At 41.6% G+C, this 12465-nt stretch overlaps 1 protein-coding gene across 1 annotated transcript in view; it reads right to left on the reverse strand.

The window, feature by feature from the left end:
* The window catches only part of ATP8B4 (ATPase phospholipid transporting 8B4 (putative)), a 255344-nt gene extending 243115 nt beyond the window's left edge, over positions 1 to 12229 (reverse strand). Inside the window, exons 1-2 of the mRNA XM_060174644.1 lie at positions 11972 to 12229; positions 1426 to 1518 (exon numbers count right to left, since the gene is read on the reverse strand). The gene's annotated coding sequence lies outside the window, so the exon portion shown is untranslated. The remainder of the gene's footprint in view (positions 1 to 1425; positions 1519 to 11971) is intronic.
* Positions 12230 to 12465: the final 236 nt, after the last annotated feature.

The raw sequence follows: 12465 nt of genomic DNA on the forward strand, positions 1-12465 counted from the left end.
GAGAATGATTCTTCAAAGAAGCTAACAAAAGGAACCGTATACCCTGACAGTTAACAATGGTAATGCAGGCAGAAAAAGAAATTCAACCTCTTAGGCAGTTGGCAAGAATATTGGCTCCATGGGGAGTCGGGCTGTAGCGCAGCGGGTTAAGCACAGGTGGCGCAAAGCACAAGGACCGGCATAAGGATCCCGGTTCGAACCCCGGCTCCCCACCTGCAGGGGAGTCGCTTCACAGGCGGTGAAGCAGGTCTGCAGGTGTCTATCTTTCTCTCCTCCTCTCTGTCTTCCCCTCCTCTCTCCATTTCTCTCTGTCCTATCCAACAATGACAACAACAATAATAACTACAAAAATAAAACAACAAGGGCAACAAAAGGGAATAAATAAATAAAATAAATATTTAAAAAAAAAAAAAAAGAATATTGGCTCCTTTTTCTTTCTCCTTGTTGATTTGCTAGATTGGTTTGAGGGATGAGTACAAACAGATAACCACAACAAAACATCAGCCAAAATATATTTCTGTAATTTCAAGGTAAGTAGGGAGAAAGATAACTGTATAATTCCATACTTTTCTTACTTTAGCTCTTCTGTAACTACTTCTAACTTTAAAAACTCAGGTAGTCAAACATAAAGCAATTCCATATTCTTCCTAACATTATCTTGAAGCCAGGTAATTATCTCTTTACTTTTAACTTCTCTAGTGTCAACTTCCAAGGTATCTTAAATGTTTCATTGTAAAGATTTTGAGTAAACCCATTTTTTTGGTTCTAGCCATATTTGCTTCTTCATAATTAATCCAGAGTGAAAGTCACTGTTGTATAAATGTGTTGTATAAATGAAACAATATTCCTACAAAGTTTGCGAAAGTTCCTTCTTTCTTTCTTTTTTTTTTTTCTTTTTACCTCCAGGATTATTATTGATGGGGCTTGGTGCCTGCCCCACAAATCCACTGCTCCTGGAAACTATTTTCCCCCTTTTGTTGCCCTTGTTTTATTGTTGTTATGGTTATTGTTTTTTATTGATGTCATTGTTGTTGGATAAGACAGAGAGAAATGGAGAGAGGAGGGGAAGACAGAGAGGGAGAAAGATAAACACCTGAAGACCTACTTCACCACCTGTGAAGCCAACCCCCTGTAGGTGGGGAGCCGGGGGCTTGAACCAGGACCCTTACGCCAGTCCTTGAGCTTTGCACCATGTGCGCTTAACCCGCTGCACTACTGCCCGACCCCCGAAAGTTATTTCTTATTAATGATGTCAGTCAAGACTTTCTACTCTCCTAATACATACAGATCAAATGAACTAAGAACTGTTATCCTAGTCCACGTAACCTCCAATGCGATGTTTTCCTTGTAACACATGAAAAGACCCTAGTCCAACTTTGAGAGAGAGAATGCAGTCATTTCTTTCTTGGACATTTATCAACTCACCAAGAAATATCCAACTGACATTCAGTCCACTTCTAAAAGATGTTGCAGTAAAGGAAAAGTCTTCTTTTGTTGAGCTTTTGAATCAGTGAAGATCTAAAAGAGAAAAAGGAGAGTAAGCAAAATGAGGGGAAAGAAAGATGCTTGCTAAAGTGAAATTCAGCTCTAGAAGCAGGAACTCAGGATTCTGAAATTCAATAATACTGCTGAAGCCAACAATATTTACATAAATATGCCATCCTCTTTTTTATTTTGCCTCCAGTCATTGGGGCTCAATGCTAACACTATGAGTCCATCACTTTTGGCGGTCTTCCCCCCCCCACTTTCTACTTACGAGGACAGAGAGAAATTGAGAGAAGAGGGGGAGGTAGAGGGAAAGAAAGATAGACATCTGCAGACCTACTTCACTGCTTGTTAAGCAAACCCCCTGCAGGTGGGAAGCAGAGACTCAAACCCGGGTCCTAGCGTGTATCCTTGCACGTAGTACTACGTGCACTTAACAGGGTGCTCCTCCACCACCCATCTCCCTATTCCCCCTTTTCTTCGCTACCCCCAAAGAAGAAAAGAGGCAAGGGCAAGCTTTATCATACTCTTAACAAAAGACTAAAATTGTGATTGACAATCTTTTTCCTATGAAAATCCTAGAGAAGTTTCATAAGAACGAGTCACAGGAAAAATGAGAAGAGGGAAAGGGTAACCAGAATTGTAGCTAAGAGCACTATGAATGTTAACTCAATTAAAAAATCAGTGGACACTTGGGATGCAATGCACAATGGTGAACAAGAACCTAAACTAAGTCAATGGTGAAATTAATGCGCAGACCACTGTCATCAAAGGGTGAGAGATTGTACCCATGTGAGAACAAATGTAAGTCACTATTTCTCTAATAAAACAATACAACTGAAACACAGTGGGTTGTTTTTGTTATTGTTATTATTATTATTATTGCATGAATAGGGTTTTGGAGCTCTCTGGTTTTGTTTTTACGTTTCAAGTTTAGCCTTTGGATCTTGGTCACAGAAAAGAATTCTAATGGGGGGGAAAAAACTCAAGTCAAAAGAAGACTTCAGATACTTAAATAAGGACTTGATTTTAGACACTTTGAGAGTAAGATTGACGACAAAACATCCATTTTGGAAATGCTGCTTCAGTAACTGTGTCAAGAAAAGAGCACCCTCTCCATGCCAGGATCCCACAAAGAGATTTCTCCGTACAGCGAGAATAAGTGAACCTGGGTGCAGGTGACTCAACACCTTAAGCAACAGATTAAAATGGATATGCCCTTTAATGATCTGAGTCCACTCAGAAATCATGCTATGATAGTTAATTCCCTCAGCTCAATTCCATGATCAACTACCAGCCTACTGATAATAACTTAATCTCCCACAGAAGTCTACCTGCAGGGCCAGAAAGTATGAGCCATGCCCGCTGCAGTGAACGCTCTGACCCTCTAAACAGTTGTACTATGCATTGTACATTAATAAGTGTCCTTTTTTTTTTTTGTCTGATATCATCACTCTCCTGAGCTAATAGAAGTCTGAACCAAAAAAAAAAAAAAAAGAGAGAGAGAGATCTGGGATTTCATATGTCATTGAATTATAGTCCAAAGTCTATAGGAACAGAAACAACTCCCAGTATTTCCTGCAAGGCTTGTGAAAGTTGTTTCTTATTAATGACTTTGGTTGAGGCTTTTTATTTTTGTCAGTTGATTTTTCTAATTGAAAGGTTAATGGTTTATAGTTCAGTTATCGGCACATGGGTACAATTTCTTATTTTGACATGACAGGTGTCTGTCAAACACTCTCACCTCCAAACTAAGTCCTTTTCCATCATCATGCACCAGGACCTGCAACAACCCCTGCCTGCCCCCACCCCACCCTGCACTCTGTCCTCCTTCCCCAACTCCTTTGCTTTGGTGCAATATACCACCAGTGCAAATTTTACTTTCTGCTTCCCCTTTCTGTTCTTGTTTCTTAACTTCTGTCCCTGAGTGAGATCATTCCATATTCATCCTTCTCTTTCTGGCTTATCTCACTTAATAAGATTCCTTCAAGTTCCACCCAAGAGGTGAAGAAGGTGACTTCATCACTTATAATAGCTGAATAGTATTCCATTGTGAGTATATATATCACAACTTTCTTAGCCATTCATCTATTGTTGGACACTCAGATTGATTCCAATTTTTGCCTATTACAAATTGTGCTACTATGAACATAGGTATATGCAGATCTCTTTTGATGGGTGTGTTTTATTCCTTAGGATATATCCCCAGGAGAGGAATTGCAGGTTCATAGGGTAGGTCCATTTCTAGTTTCCGGAGAGTTCTCCAGACACTCTCCAAAAGGGGTTGGACTAATTTACATTCTCATCAGCAGTACAGGAAGGCTTATCCCCACAACCTCTCCAACATTAGTTATTATTAGTTATTATCCTTTCCAATGAAGTAGTATTTCACTATTGTCTTTATTTGCACCTTTTTTGAGATTTTTTTTTCATAGGTTTCATGGCCATTTGGATCTCTTCTTTTATGAATATTCTGTTCATATCCTCTTCCCAACTTTGGATGGGGTTGGGGTGTTTTTGTTTTGTTTTGTTTGTGCATTTGTTTTGCTGAGTTTGGTGAATTCTTTGTATGTTTTGTCTGATGCATGACATGTAAAGATCTTCTCCCATTCCCTAAAGAACCTCTCTATTTCCATGGTGGTTTCTTTTGCCATGCAGAAGCTTTTGAATTTGATATAATTTGATTGATTTATTTTTATTTTTTATTTCCTTGTGAGTGGACTTGAGTCACTGAAAATGCCTTTAAAACTTAGGGGATCCAAAGCAACAAGTACCACCTCAGCATGCTTCACTTCAGACTGTGTCCAGAGATGGCAGGCATGGAATATCAACCCTTCACCCTCATTACTCAGGTGAGACCTTTCCTTTCATAGGATTCTCTAATTCCACTCCAGGAGATTCACTTCCTAACAAAGTCCCAAAACCTAGATAGAGACCAGGTCCCATGAGATAGGGCATATGTTCACATGTATCCATAAATTAGGTCAAAATATATACCTGAAAGCAAAAATACATAATAATCTGTAGTGAGTATCAACTAGTATCAAGAACTAGTATCAAGAACTAGTATCAAGTTCATAATGAAATAATGTCTACTTAGACTTAGATACCCTCCTCACCTACTTCCTATTACAGGTCTCCCACTCACTCCAAAACTAACCCCATCAAAGCAAAGACTGCAAAAGCTGAATAAGGGAAAGAGACTGGCATACTTTAATGATGACTCTTTAGTCACTATCAGGCCACCCCATCAGCTGGGAGCCTAATTGGGGAGCCCTGAGATTCCCAAATAGACATGATGAGCCTAGACCTCAAATAAATGCCTCTCTCCATCGTTACCAGTCATTTCTATCAGGAACAACACAACAGACCCTTTTGTGGGCCCCCATAGGACCTTGCCCTCAATATGGATCAACAATGGTAGAGAATGTTCCATCCTCAGAGAAGGGAGGCTGGACAACATACTCTATGCTACACCTGAGGAAGATGGATCCTGATATTGGGGCAGCTTGGAACGTTCCTACTTATGACCACAGAATGTGAACTCAGATTTACAGGGATGCAGAGGTCACATAGGCTCCTAAGCTGAATATGGGCCCCAGATCACATCAAATCAATGGGGTTTACAATCAACAATATTTATACCTCTTTCCCATATTTGGGAGCTACTTTCTTCCCTGATCCAGCTTTCTGGTCCTTTTCCCAGCCATGATATCATCTCCCCAGACAATAATTAGGATCCACCTGCATATCAGATTTCAGGCTCAGACAAAAAAAAAAAAATCACTAGTACAGCCACAGGCCCTGTGGAGTATAATTAAAATATGCCTACTAGCTATCTACAAAACAGAGACCCCCCCCCCCAACTCTTCATCTGTACTATTCCAGTCTTTAGGTCCATGACTGGTCAACAATTGGTTTGGCTTTGTATGTTAACTCTCTTTTCAGCCACCAGGTTCCATCAGGATGCCGACCAGACTTCCCCGGACAGACAATCCCACCAATGTGTCCTGGAGCTCCGTTAGCCCAGAGCTATTCCCCATTAGGGAAAGAGAGAGGCAGGCTGGGAGTATGGATCGACCTGTCAACGCCCATGTTCAGCGGGGAAACAATTACAGAAGCCAGACCTTCCACCTTCTGCATCCCCAATGACCTTGGGTCCATACTCCCAGAGGGTTAAAGAATAGGAAAACTATCAGGGGAAGAGATGGGATACAGAGTTCTGGTGGTGAGAAATGTGTGAAGTTGTACCCCTCTTATCTTATGGTTTAGTCAATGTTCCCTTTTTATAAATAAATAATAATAATAATAATAATAACTTAAGGAATCCTGGGACTCCAACATAGTGTTGATGGGCCTAGACCTATAAAAGATCCCAACAGGGATGCAGAGGTTACATAGGCTCTGGTTCCAAGCATGAATAAATATGGGCCCTGGAAAAATGATAGGGTTTACAGTTAATGGTATTTATACATTTTCCCATATTTGGGAGCATCTCTCTGCCCTGATCCAATTTTATATTCCTATTTCCAACTCATACAGAATCCTTCTAAACAATATTTTTAGCCCATCTGTATATTAGCTGTCAGGCCCAGGCAAAAATTAGTAAAGTCATGGGCCTCTTGGAATACACCTAAAACAGACTTCCTAGCTTTTTCGAACATGAAGACTTCAAATCTCATCTGTTATACTCTTTCCTTTATGTTCCTGATTATTAAACAATTTGTTCTGTTTTATATCTTAATGCTTTTCAGCCACCAAGTTGCAGATGCTACCATGATGCCAACCTGATTTCCCTGGACAGGAAAATGTGACAGAACCCCAATGTGTTCTGGAACTCCACCTCCCCAGACCCCTACCCCACTAGGAGGAGATAGGAAAAAACAGGCTGGGGTATGGATTGACCAGTCAATGCCCATGTCCAGTGGAGAAGCAATTACAGGAGCCAGACCTCCCACTTACTACACGCCATGAAGATCTTTGGTCCATACTCCCAGAGGGAGAAAAATTAGGGACGCTTCCAATGGAGGGGATGGGATACAGAACTCTGATGGTGGGAAATGTGTGGAATTGTACCCCCTCTTGTCCCACAATCTTGTCAATCATCAAATCACTAATAAAAAAAAATTATATCGGGAGTCCGGCAGTAGCACAGTGGGTTAAGCGCAGGTGGTGCAAAGTGAAAGGACCAGCATAAGGATCCCAGTTTGAGCCCAGACTCCCCACCTGCAGGGGAGTCACTTGACAGGTGGTGAAGCAGGTCTGCAGGTGTCTATTGTTCTCTTTCCCTCTCTGTCTTCCCCTCCTCTCTCCATTTCTCTCTGTCCTATTCAACAACGACAACAACAATAATAACTACAATAATAGAACAACAAGGGCAACAAAAGGGAATAAATATTTTTTTTAATTTTTAAACATTAGATCAAAAGAAGATTTTTGTTTTTTCCACATAACAAAGGCCATTAGGCAATTGAAGGAGTGGAGAATTCAGCAGACCCTAGTGTGACTTTGAGAGATAAATTGCAATCCACGGGGTAGCAGGATGTGATGATGGAAAGCTTGTCCCTTAGAGCCAAACCACCTGATTTTGGGTGCCTGCTTTTTGCCACTTAGTTGTGACCACCTCTGAAGTAGATAAACTCCATACAACTCGGGATCTATCAGGATGGGATACTGGGGCAGGAGCATACACTACAAATGTTCATTAGATATTAGTAATCTTGAAGGCAGCCCTTTAACTTCCTTGGTGTTTTTCCTGTCACCTGAACTTGGGCTCCCAGAGGCTGAAAAGCAATGCCTTAGTCAGCAACCTTAAAATCATATTTGCTGCCAGACCAAGAATACCTCCTGGGATTCCCAAAACCCTGAGGATTGCGGGACACTGAAGCATGATTACAAAACCCCCAAATAGGGAGATCCTGGTGAAACAGAAGGTTTTCAGTGGGGGTGAGGAGTAAGCCTGAGCATCGGCCCTGTGTGGGCAGCTCTCTGTGTGGCACGAGGTTGGGAGCTACAAATAGCACCTGCATCATAGCTGGTGTCTGTGACAGCTGCCAGCAGCCATGGTGCTTGCTGACTGACATTGACAGGAGTACAGAAGTAGTGAAAAGAATGGAAGTAGGTCTTTGTGTAAAAGTGATGGTGAATGTAGCCAGACTGTTAAGTTACTTAACAGTTATATCTCATCACCACACCTTAACAACAAATCAGACTGATGTCCATCAGACTAGTTTTGTTGTGAGATGCCCTGTCAACACTGAAGTCCGTTTAGACTCTGTTAGGCATGCAGCTATGACGCAGCCACAGAACACTCAAGCGGTGGGAGCCCTACTTCCTTGGCTCCTCTAGTTTATTTCTGCTCACTCACCTCCTCAGTGCTGTAGCCTCCTTTTCTCTTCTTCTAGATTGTTCTCCTTGCCTCTCTTTGCACCTCCTTCTCCTCATTCTTCCCTTTCTCTCCTAAGCATGACTCTTCTGCTTTGGTGGTCTTTCTTCCCTCCTTCACTTCTCTATTACTCCACCAGCCCGGAATTCAGGCAATTAGTCTCGGTCCTGCTAACTATGGAACTTCTACCAAGTCCTCCTCCCTCCTAACCTCTAGATTTTTTACTGCCAATAGGGATAACCTGAATGAATCATAGGAGGATTAAGTAATGTCGCAGGTATAACTGTAAAGAAATTAGCACACGGTGTACTGCACCAAAGTAAAAGACTCTGGTGTGAGGGGAGTGTTCTGGTCCTGGAATATGATGGTGGAGGTAGACCTAGTTGTGTGTGGTGGTGGGGGTGTTTCGTGTGTTATGTAGAAAACTGAGAAATGTTACATTGTACCAACCACTATATTTTACTGGCGACTGTAAACCATTAATCCTCCCAATAAAAGAAAAAAAATTAGCACAGTGCCTCCCCCACAAATAGCTCAAGAGAAGAACACTGCTAGTATTCTTCTCTTAAATATATTTTTACACTTTCCAGTAGATCGAATTCTAAAAGAACGTTATTTTTAGTCATTCCTCCTAAAGTACAATCAACAAATATTTTATCAGGTGCCAATTCTATGTCAAATCCCCACTGAGGAGAAAAGAACAAAAATACACTGGCTCCCACCACAGTACTTCAAATGTCCACAGTCTGGTGGAGATGAGAAACACAGACATATAGGACAATCACGAGAACACTATGTGCAAGACTGATTGAAGGATAAGCTGGGTTGAGGAGGGGGATCAGGAGAGACAGTATAATGGTTATACAAAAGACTTCATGTTTGAGGCTCTGAATTCCCAAATTCAGTTCCCCTACCTCCATAAGCCAGAGCTGAGCAATGCTCTGGTCTCTCTGTCTCTGTATTCTTTCTCTCAGCATCACTTTCATTAAAATTCCCAAAGAAAAGACTTTTTTTTAAGGAGAAGCCTGGAGGCAAAGGGAAGCAAGTCCTCAAATCTGCTTTGCAGAGTTAGCTAAGCCCCACAGATGGTAACTCTCAGTTGAGTCCTTTGGAAAAGGAAGAAGGATTTAATCAAGGAACAGAGGTATGAACAAACAGAAGGAACAGCACTTGGACAAACCAAATGTGAAAAAAAAAAGTTTGGGAGCTGTGATGGTCACAGCAATCAGATGACAAGGGGCATGGAGGAGGATGGTATGAGAAAGAGCTGGTAAAGCATAGATGGATTCTGAAGGAAGGCATCATCTCCTCAGTGTCAGCATCATCAGTACCATTCACTGGGTGCTGGGCCTTGTGCTAAGCACTGGACCTGTCTGAACTATCCATCTGATCCTCACCAAAGTTCTATGGGCAGGATCAGCAAGACAGCTCAACTGGGAGAGTGCCTGCTTTGTCATGGGAGTGCCCCATATGAGATCTCTGCCTCACCACACTATGGAAAATGGATGGTGTAAGTCTCTCTCTGTCTCTCTCTCTCTCTATCTATCTATCTATCTTCTTATCTGAAGAAGTCGGTTCAGAATGGTGAAGACCCAGCAATAGCAATGCAAGAAAGAATGAAAGAAGGAAGGAAGGAAGGAAGGAAGGAAGGAAGGAAGGAAGGAAGGAAGGAAAGAGAGAAGGAAGGAAGGAAGGAAGAAAGACAGGAGGAAGAGAGGAAGGGAGGGAGGGAACTATGTGGACAAGAATGTTCTCTATTTCCATTTAATATATGAGTGACACAGAGCATTGCTGTAGTTAAGAACCTGTGATTGGCTGTACTAGGAGGGAAAAGGGGTCTCAGTAGAAGTGTGAGATTCAGATTCAGCCCTCTTATCCATATTTACTCCTCCTGTGTATCTCTCTTTTCAAGGGCAGCAGGCCATCAGGACTTTGGAGAGATATTATTCTCATAACATAGACTGCAAGCAAAGAGGTGGGAAAGCAATGACAAGAGGCAAGTGGAATGGGTTCTAGGAATGTGTGTACAGTTAATTGACAGAGCTTATTCAGAATCCACCTGTCGGGGTGCAGAGAATGAAGGAGTCTGGGGTGACTTCTCTATTTTTGACTCAGGAGTCTGGGGATAGAGTTGCTGCTAACTAAAACAACAACTGAAGTGGCAAAGGAAGAAGGAGAACATGATGGAAGAGGAGAAGAAAGTGGAGTGGAAGAATAAGAAAATCATGTTTCAACAATTAAAGCTAGAAGTGCCTTTCAATTACAGCAACTAATCTCAGTCCTAAATAAGAAGGAAAAAAATATTTATAGATATGGGATCATCAGTAGAAAAGGCAGCATCAGAGTCATGAGGAGTGAATGATCTCATTCATGAAGAATACAAAAAAAAAAGAAGTGAGTAAAGGACAGAGGGTGAAGATGAGGCAATAAAATGAGGGAACCCTCTGGAGCACTCAACTCAACCAGACACACACACACACACACACACACACACACACACACAAGTCAGAGGAGTATCCACTGAAATGAAACACTCTGGCTTGTGCTGGAGCATCTAACAGAGTCAACTGCAGGGTAGATGCTCCACTAACTGCAGCTGAGGGAGGCAGGTTACTTCTAAGGAAGAAATAACATGTTTGCAAAAAGACGGTGCTCAGCATCCTTCAATGTTCACATCCAGTATCTAGTCAGAGGTAAAATGACATTCAAAACGTAGTTCCTATTGCTAAGCAGTGAAGGATGACTTCAGGCTGGTGCCATGCAGGTGGAGCAGTAGAGGTGATGCTTTCTATGCCATCTTTTCATGAGAAATTCTAAAAACAAATACCAGCATCTAATTCTTGTACATGTCAAGCAAGCATCTGGGAGACATACATCCCAACATGTGATTTCAAGGAGAGCTGTGATTCTCATTTTACTTGAGAGTGATAATAGATTATGGATTTTCCTACTACATGATAATTTTTTTAAAAAAAAATTCAATTTACCAAGGAGAAAGAAAATAAAACTCTCCTTTGTGTACACACACACACACACACACACACACACACACACAAGCACATGTATGCAAATACCTTCCAGTGGCACAGAACATCAACTAGTCCCTCATTGTTAAAGATCCTCGTGTGGTGAAACCACACATAAGCAGATAAATACAAGTTGAAAGCATCACTCCGGACTACATTTTGTGGGAAAGGCTGCCATAAGGTGACACCTGAGCCCAAGTGAAGTTGCTGGACGCAGATGTTGGAAATCCCAAGTGCAATCCTTTATTTCCTCATCTCTTTTTGAATTAGTCTTCAGCCCCCCCCCCCAACTGACGTGCTTCACCAGTTCTGTTTTCTGTTAAAATAGCTAATTGATAATAATGGACTCAAGAAACTCTCACGTCCGTCAACGAAACAGCAGAAGAATCTCAGCACTAAAAAGAAGTCAAAGGGCAGTTTGGCAAACACACCGGTCCTAGCTAAAGCGTGAACTGATTTTAGACTAAACAGTATCCTGAGTGGATATAAACTTCATGGAAAAATAAATGCATAAATAAATAAATAAATAAATGAAAGCAGCTACTGCCCATAAAACGTGACCCACAAACCAAGAAGAAGAGGGGATTAATGTTACTCCCCTTGGCCACATAACCTGTGATTTTAGCAGAGGTAATTTTTAAGTTTCAAAGAGAAATTAAAAGTAAAATCCCTACAGCTAACTTTTACCAAAATCATTCTTAAATAAAGGAGATTCATAGAGACTGTTTGCTCAGCCTTATCCGCACAGAGGAAAGTAGCACAACAAAGCAGTTACCTAGACAGAAGAAACAGAAGTTTCAGCCATACCAGCACTAACTCCCCCTTCAGTGTCACCAACCATGGAATGTTCTCCACCAACTCACCTCAGCTTGGACCTAACCCCGTACCCAGAAAGGGAGATTTCCCAGCAGCTGCATAAGAAGATCAAATAGGTCCCCATTCCATGACCATGTTAATGAGAAAAGGCAGGCTATTCTGAAAGCTCTAGTAATTACAGAGAAAACACACTGAGTCCCTAGGGGACATGCTTGAAAACCTGAGATCAACTCCCAGAAAAACACTCTTGACCACTTACCACTACCGGAAGCTGCTAGGTGTTAGATCAGAATCATCATTTCCTCAGAAAAAATAAAATAAAATAAAGTGGAAAAAACAGCCTCAGTAACTAATGAGGATTGGAGGAAGGAAACACTCCTTGGGGAAAAAAAAAAAAATGTCCAGAAGTCTTTCTACGGTTGCCTGCTGTGGCTGCCAGGGCAGAAGTGGTTAATCTTGGAGAAGCAAAAGGAAGCTCCCTAGAGGTTGGCTGCAAGAGGGTGGCTTCCTCTGTGGGAGCCAAGAGTTTAGAAGGATAGAAGCAGATTTCACCAGCTACATTTTCTGCTTGCCACACTTTGCTATGCCCTCCACTGAGGGAGACAGGCCGACATCTTTGGAGTTCCCTCTTGGTTTTCACAAGGGCCAAGAAATTAGCCTCTTTTTTTTTCTTCAATTATTACAAGATGAGTTCAGATCTCTGAGGGATGTAAGTGAAGCACATTCAAGCAACATTTAATCCACAGAGCAAAA

Source organism: Erinaceus europaeus, chromosome 16, assembly GCF_950295315.1.
Source record: "Erinaceus europaeus chromosome 16, mEriEur2.1, whole genome shotgun sequence".
NCBI classification, from domain to species: domain Eukaryota; kingdom Metazoa; phylum Chordata; class Mammalia; order Eulipotyphla; family Erinaceidae; genus Erinaceus; species Erinaceus europaeus.